The sequence below is a fragment of the Oryx dammah genome, unplaced genomic scaffold (genome assembly GCF_014754425.2).
Source record: "Oryx dammah isolate SB20612 unplaced genomic scaffold, SCBI_Odam_1.1 HiC_scaffold_27, whole genome shotgun sequence".
In the NCBI taxonomy this organism is placed as follows: domain Eukaryota; kingdom Metazoa; phylum Chordata; class Mammalia; order Artiodactyla; family Bovidae; genus Oryx; species Oryx dammah.
Window position 1 is genome coordinate 116,236,603 of NW_024070211.1, and position 7,458 is coordinate 116,244,060.

The 7,458-nt window shown below is 38.7% G+C and overlaps 2 pseudogenes; both read left to right on the forward strand.

Moving 5' to 3' along the window:
* Nucleotides 1-3,382: 3,382 nt before the first annotated feature.
* LOC120853951 lies at nt 3,383-4,788 on the forward strand (annotated as a pseudogene).
* Nucleotides 4,789-5,728: 940 nt separating this feature from the next.
* On the forward strand, nt 5,729-7,096 carry LOC120853952 (annotated as a pseudogene).
* The last annotated feature ends 362 nt before the right edge of the window (nt 7,097-7,458 follow it).

The window sequence follows — 7,458 nt, forward strand, 5'->3', positions numbered from 1 at the left end:
TATTTTTCCTATGTTATACCCTCTTCACTGCTACATACAAAGTAAATCACCTCATCACAGTATGTATCAGTATCAAACCATTAGACAGATGATGGTGAGATATTCTCTTTATGCAAATACACTTAAGGAACAAAGATATTCCATCAGTTAAGTAGATTGAGGTATATATGCATATAGAGATTGTGGCCCTAACATGACCTCATTTATCCCAGTTATGTAACATCCTTGCTGGATATCTGCTGAGGGAATTTGAACTTCAGGAGCATCATGCCCAGTGGATAAACTTAACTCCAATACAGTAGTGTTCAGAATAATAGGTGTATTAGTTTAAAAACACACCCATAACATTGGTTCCTTGGTGAGCACACCTCACTGTGCAAACTACTGATACAAAGAGTTGTATATTACCAAAGCCGGTTTTAACTCTTGTAGTTTCCTGCTCATAATAGAATGAGTGCCCTACAGAAACTGCAATGCAGTGTGTGAAGAGAAAAACCTGGAAGTTTAAAAGAGTGCTTTTGAATTATGTATGTTGATACCTACACAAAAATATATGCATACAAAAAAAAGACAAACATACACATTCTAAAATGTTATCCACAATTACTCTGATTAGGTTACAAATGCTTTTTTTCTCATTTTTGCCTGCCTGCATTTTCCTAAAAAAACATATATTACTTTTATAGTAAAAAGCAGAAAAAAAAGTGGTGTTGGGGTACAGAGGTAAAGGAGGAACCCTTGCTTTGCTCCCAAGACGCTGGGTCCATTTCATTTTCAAATTGAATTTTAACCACAAGATTTACAAATATTTCCATTCTGTGTTTACTAGAGAGGAGCCTGGAGAATTTGACCACATTTTTAAGTGTAGATGTAGTAAGGGTCTCAAGATCTCTTGCTCTTTCAATCTGCTGCTATATTTTCAGAGTTTCGCTCTGCAGAATAGGAGCCCCCGGATAAAGATGCATGTTAAGAGTACATAGAGAAGAGCAGGATCAAGTGATGTGCAAAGCTGTTCATATATAACGTTGCTGCACGGGGAAATTAGAGTACAGAAAAACACACCTAGAGCTGTGACTGCAAGACTGGTTACCAAGTATTAATAATGGACTCTGAATATCAGGTACTTCTCACTTTCATCTTTGTACTTTTCTGGATTGTTCAAAGATTTACACTATGTGTTTTCAGAATTTGGGGGAAATCCACTAACCTGTTTTCATTTTGGACAAATAAAAGGCAAAATGCAATAATGTAAGAGCAGAGTATCCTCATGGACAGGCCTTGCAAAGTCTTTAACACTCAGAGGCTGGAATGTGAAAAAGGGAAGTAAGATTTGCCAACATACTTCTTTCTGGCGCAGACTCTCATTTTGACCTTTGAGTAATATTGGAATTAAAAGAACCCTTAGAGATACTCTGTCTCAAAGATGGCAAGTATGTTTTACTTTGGTTGCTAACTCTTAACTGATGAGTAGTGACTGCCTACGATGTTTTGCTGAGAGGAATTCAGAAGCAGCTTCCTAATTTGGGTAGAAAAATTTCAGTAATTGACTAACAATGTCTGCCACAGGCACAGACAGATAGGAATATCAATATATGTCATGTGTTTCCCCTCCCTGATCTAGTCCAGGTCTCTACTTTTACATTTGAAGAAATTGAGGGGGTGAAGTGGTTACCAGTGAGCACAGAACTAGCTTTTGGCAGAGTCAGGAGTAGAAGAACATTTATGTTCTTCCAGCACGACAAACTGATTTGGACTTCTGAAGGCATATCTAGCACTGGACCAGAACTAAAGCCTCAGATACAAATGTTATTTACATGTCAGCACCTTATTTTTGGAAGAGGTTAATAACCTAGTTTACTAATAATAATTATTCCACATATTTTATAAACATTCCCTATAAATCATGACTATGTGATTAGTCCCCATATTATAAATGAAAAGACTGCAAAACAATGAAATGAATTGCTCAAGGCCCAAGAAAATTATTTTATTTCAAACCGGCTGGACCTAAAGTCCAGAACTCTGGCCACTCTAGGTCAGATCTCTGCAGAGTCCCTTGGCTGGGCTGTATTTACTGAGAGTACCCACAGCAGAGGTCCCTGAAGATTACATTTTTCCACATTTCGTTTAATTAATTCCCCATAGGCTGAATGATAAAGTATTTTTCACCAGAGAGAAAGCTTGCAAACAAATATGATAACAGGATTTCCACACGTAAGAACCTCAAAGTGAAGTGTAAGAAGAAACTAAATGAGCTATTTAGAACTTCATCCTCTCTGTGTAATGACACAGTTTTAATTTTTCTCTTTTAATGAAAAGGTCTAAGAACAAGGTATAAAATGTACTGACAAGACTGCAAGCTATTGTAACCCTTCCACTTCATCCAACAAATTAAATTTCTCTGGTTGTATGCTTCTTAAAAAGCCGAACATGCACGTAACTTTAATGTCAGTTTAGAGCTATCTCTCCTCAAAAGATTCAGGTACTAGTTCATTACATTTTCTTTCTTCTGATGAAAAATAAATTATTTCAGTATTTGGAGTTAATAAACTTTCAAAAGTCTGTGATGGCAAATGTACGAATTCACTTGCCTTTTTGAGTTTACACTATGGGCCATGCACTTTATATGAACTGGTTCATTTAATCCTTTCAGAAAACCAATGACATAGGTGTATTATTGTGCTCATGCTCAGTCCTGTCTGACTCTTCGATCCCATGGACTCTAGCCCACCAGGCTCCTTTGTCCACAGGCTTTTACAAGCAAGAATACTGGAGTAGGTTGTCATTTCCTCCTCCAGAGGATCTTCTGCACCCAGGGATCCAATGTGTGTCTCCTGATTTAGCAGGTGGGTTCTTTACCACTGAGCCACCTGAGAAGCCCATAGGTATATTACTACCCTCTTTAGAAATGAGGAAAATGAGGCTTAGAGAGGCTAGCTAATTTTATTTATGGTCAAACAGTTAGCAAGTAGCTGAGCAGGTCACTCTGGCTCTAAAGCTTTTAAGCATGCAGATTTGCTGTCTGATGGATGTTTAAAAGAATGGCAAGGGTTAATTAGGGAACTCAGGAAAAAATGTTTTCTGAGATGTTTTGCCAAACATTATCCAGATAATTCACTCATTTAAAAAATAACAGTTGATGAAGGGTACCATGTTGTGGGTTAGAGGGAAGACCAAGATGAGTTAAGCTTGGATTCTACTCTCAAAGTCCTTATAATCCAGTAATAAAACTTTACAATTGACCATAGCCAGTAAGTGGTGAATACCACAAAAGGGTAGTCTATCCCACTTAATGGCAGAGGGTCACGGTTGATTCTTCCTTTTTAAGAAAAATTAGGACTTAGGCGCCTCCACTGCCGCCCGACAGTGACCACCACCCCTGCCCTGCTGCTGCCCCTGCCCCGCCACTGCCGCAGCCTCGGGACCAGCTCTATGATTAGGCCACAATGTTCAATGAGCAGATATACTCCTCAGTTCTGTGGTGTTCTTGGTCACACATTTATGAAGTTTCTGAAGGGCAGAGGAGATTACTGCAAGCACAGCATGACCTCTGTGCAGACAGGTGAACTGCAGAAATTCATTACTGCTCCACCACGAAGCCCTCAGAAGACTGGTTAACCTGGACACAGAAGTGTTGAGTTGAAATCCACAGAGCATTTTTTACAAGAGTTTTGATCTGGATGGGGTAGACCTCAGTACTCTTCCTTTCTATTGCCTCAGGATTACTGGATTGAAGAACTGCTGCTTCTTGTTAAGAGGTTCATTCATTCATTACTCCCAATTTCATACTCAAAGGCACTGAGAATTTCAAGTGGAGTATATTGAAGGTGACTCAGTTTCTTTGCATCATTTCTGTATTCAATTTTTTAAATTGTTTCATATCCCTATTGAGTTAACTAAATTAACATGGCTCGAATGAACCCCCAGCTCCTGTAAAAGTTACATACACATGAGATTTCTTATTACACACAACCCAACTAATGCGACCTTAAATTTATAGAGGAACTTAAGAAGTTCCACAGTAGTAAGAGTATGTGAAGCAACTTATGACACTACTCCTTGTGGAGAAAGAAGGCATCCGTGTTCTCAATTGGCCTTTTGATGATGGCGCACCACCATCTAACCAGATTGTTGATGACTGGTTACGTCTTGTGAAAATTAAGTTTCGTGAAGACTGTGGTTGTTGTATTGCAGTACATTGTGTTGCAGGCCTTGGCAGAGCTCCAGTGCTTGTCACCCTAGCACTAATTGAAGGTGGAATGAAATATGAAGATGCAGTACAGTTCATAAACCAAAAGTGGCGAGGCACTTTTAACAGCAGGCAACTTTTGAAGTATCGTCCTAAAATGCGGCTGCGCTTCAAAAACTCCATTAGGCATAGAAACAACTGTTGCTTTCAATAAAACCAGGGTGTGTGATGCCATTGCTTAGAAGTGGAACCTGAGACAGGATGGAATTTGTTGTACATAGTAGATAGACTGTTGGCTTGGTGAATAAGTCTAATGAAGCTTCCATAGGAGTGTTGAAGAGCAGTATTACCAGGCCACAAGCCTGGCAGAATTGCAGACTCTGTTCAGGTTATGATCAACCTATTTGGATACTAGTAAAGAATTCATGCTGTTCAGCATTTAAAATGTGCTTATAATTTGTACCAGTTGACCTTTCCTGAAGTCATGCAGTATTGAGTCATATCTTTAAATCTGTTTCCATGCCAGAATCTTATCAATATGTAAGAAATTTAGAAAGACTAGGTGCCAAAATACCCAGCACAATACTTATATATTTTTAGTATCATATAGAACAATCCCAGGAACTATGAACACTCTGGACCTTACATGGTTTAGTCCTTGCATCATTTCAAACACATAAAGTAGGGCCTATGAGGTTTGCTCACAATATATTTACATCTCCCACACTCATACCAGTATACATCAGATTTGCTCCCTTTTTAATTAACCAAGTCTTACAGCGATTATTTAATATCTTTCTATAAATCTCATTTTGTGTTGTAGAAGGCCTCCATTTTGAAAATCTACATTGTACAGAAGCACATGTCTTTAATGTCTCCAGACAAAAGCCTTACAGTTCATTTTAATGTTTGCACTTTGGGGTGCAGCTTACAGGGAGGGCCTGAAAAAAGAATGGGAGGGGGCTAGTAAGTATTTTTAGTAAAACACTGCCTTTGTCTTGTGCAGAACATGTAGAATATGCACTTTAATTTAGTAAGTATTTCTTAAAAGGTAGAAATACTTTGTCATTGTAACTAAAATAATTCTTAATCAAAATTTCTGAAATTCTTGTAATTTTTTCCACACTTACCTGAAGTTGTTTACCAACTTAGTTTTGTTTGAAATGTGATTCCCAGCCTCTCTTGCAAAAAAAAAAAAGTGGGTTTCTGCTAATGAATTAAGCAGACACTTATTTTATATACCTTTTGAGCTATGTAACTTAACATTTGGATACTTGACAATTTGTTTTATTTTGTAATTGATAAAATGTTGATGTGTATTAACGTTAGCGCAACCATTTATTTATACTGTCCAGGAACATGTGGTTATAGTATTGTGGAGAAATAATTTGTCAGTGTTCACCAGCTTGTAAAAATCTAGTGCAAGACCTTAACATTAGAACTTTCTAGAACGCTCGGTGAAAGGCGGAGGAGCGGCGGTTGCCCAAGCTGCGCACAGCAACGTGCTCCTTCCTGCTCCCCAACACAGGCATCGCCCGCTCACCGGCTGTAGAAAATGGTGAAAGAAACCACTTACTATAATGTTTTGGGGGTCAAACCCAATGCCACCCAAGAAGAATTGAAAAAGGCTTACAGGAGACTGGCCTTGAAGTACCACCCTGATAAGAATCTAAATGAAGGTGAGAAGTTTAAACAGATTTCTCAAGCTTACTAAGTGCTCTCTGATGCAAAGAAAAGGGAATTATATGACAAAGGAGGACAACAGGCAATTAAAGAAGGTGGAGCAGGTGGTGGTTTTGGCTCCCCCATGGACATCTTTGATATGTTTTTCGGAGGAGGAGGCAGGATGCAGAGAGAGAGGAGAGGTAAAAACGTTGTGCATCAACTTACAGTAACTTTAGAAGATTTATATAATGGTGCAACAAGAAAACTAGCTCTGCAAAAGAATGTGATTTGTGACAAATGTGAAGGCTGAGGTGGTAAGAAAGGAGCAGTAGAATGCTGTCCCAATTGCCGAGGTACTGGAATGCAAATAAGAATTCATCAGATAGGACCTGGAATGGTTCAGCAAATTCAGTCTGTCTGCATGGAGTGCCAGGGCCATGGGGAGCGGATCAGTCCTAAAGATAGATGTAAAAGCTGCAACGGAAGGAAGATAGTTCGAGAAAAGAAAATTCTAGAAGTTCATATTGACAAAGGCATGAAAGATGGCCAGAAGATAACATTCCATGGCGAAGGAGATCAAGAACCAGGACTGGAGCCAGGAGATATTATCATTGTTTTAGATCAGAAGGACCATGCTGTTTTTACTGGATAAGGAGAAGACCTTTTCATGTGTAGGGACATACAGCTGGTTGAGGCATTGTGTGGCTTCCAGAAGTCAATATCTACTCTTGACAACCGAACCATAGTCATCACTTCTCATCCAGGTCAGATTGTCAAGCACGGAGATATCAAGTGTGTGCTAAATGAAGGCATGCCAATTTACTGTAGGCCATATGAAAAGGGTCGCCTAATCATTGAATTTAAGGTAAACTTTCCTGAGAATGGCTTTCTCTCTCCTGATAAACTCTCTTTGCTGGAAAAACTTCTGCCTGAGAGGAAGGAAGTAGAAGAGACTGATGAAATGGACCAGGTAGAATTAGTGGACTTTGATCCAAATCAGGAAAGACGGCGCCGTTACAATGGAGAAGCATATGAGGATGATGAACATCATCCTCGGGGTGGTGTTCAGTGTCAGACCTCTTAGTAGGGCCTCTGAATAACACTGCTGGTGTCTTATTTGCAGTAGTGATTGAGTGAAGGACTATAATCATAATATGCTCACTACTTGCTTTTGTTTTAATATTCAACTATAGTAGTGTTTAAAAGTTAAATGAAGAATAAACTCGAATATAAAAGCTCTGACTTTGCCCTGTATGTATGATGACTTCAGTGTGCAAGATAAGTTTAATACTTGTAAAAACAACTTTAAAAAATTTCCCCTAGCATTTGTTAGGCCATACTTTGTGACTGATTTCAGCTATGTACATGGAATAGCTTAGACTGAAATGCCAGGTATATGTATTGACTTCAGTGTATGACCCTTAATTGTTAAGCTATGAAATTAAAACTGTGTTTAACTGGCAATCACACAAAGAAATTAATGTAGAGAAGTGTTGGTCTCTATAGTTGTAGTAAGTGGGATTCATTGTGATGCTTCGGCATTTATTCTATTGCCTCAACTGTTACTTGAAGATGGCATGCTGTATAACTTAATTTAGCCTGTG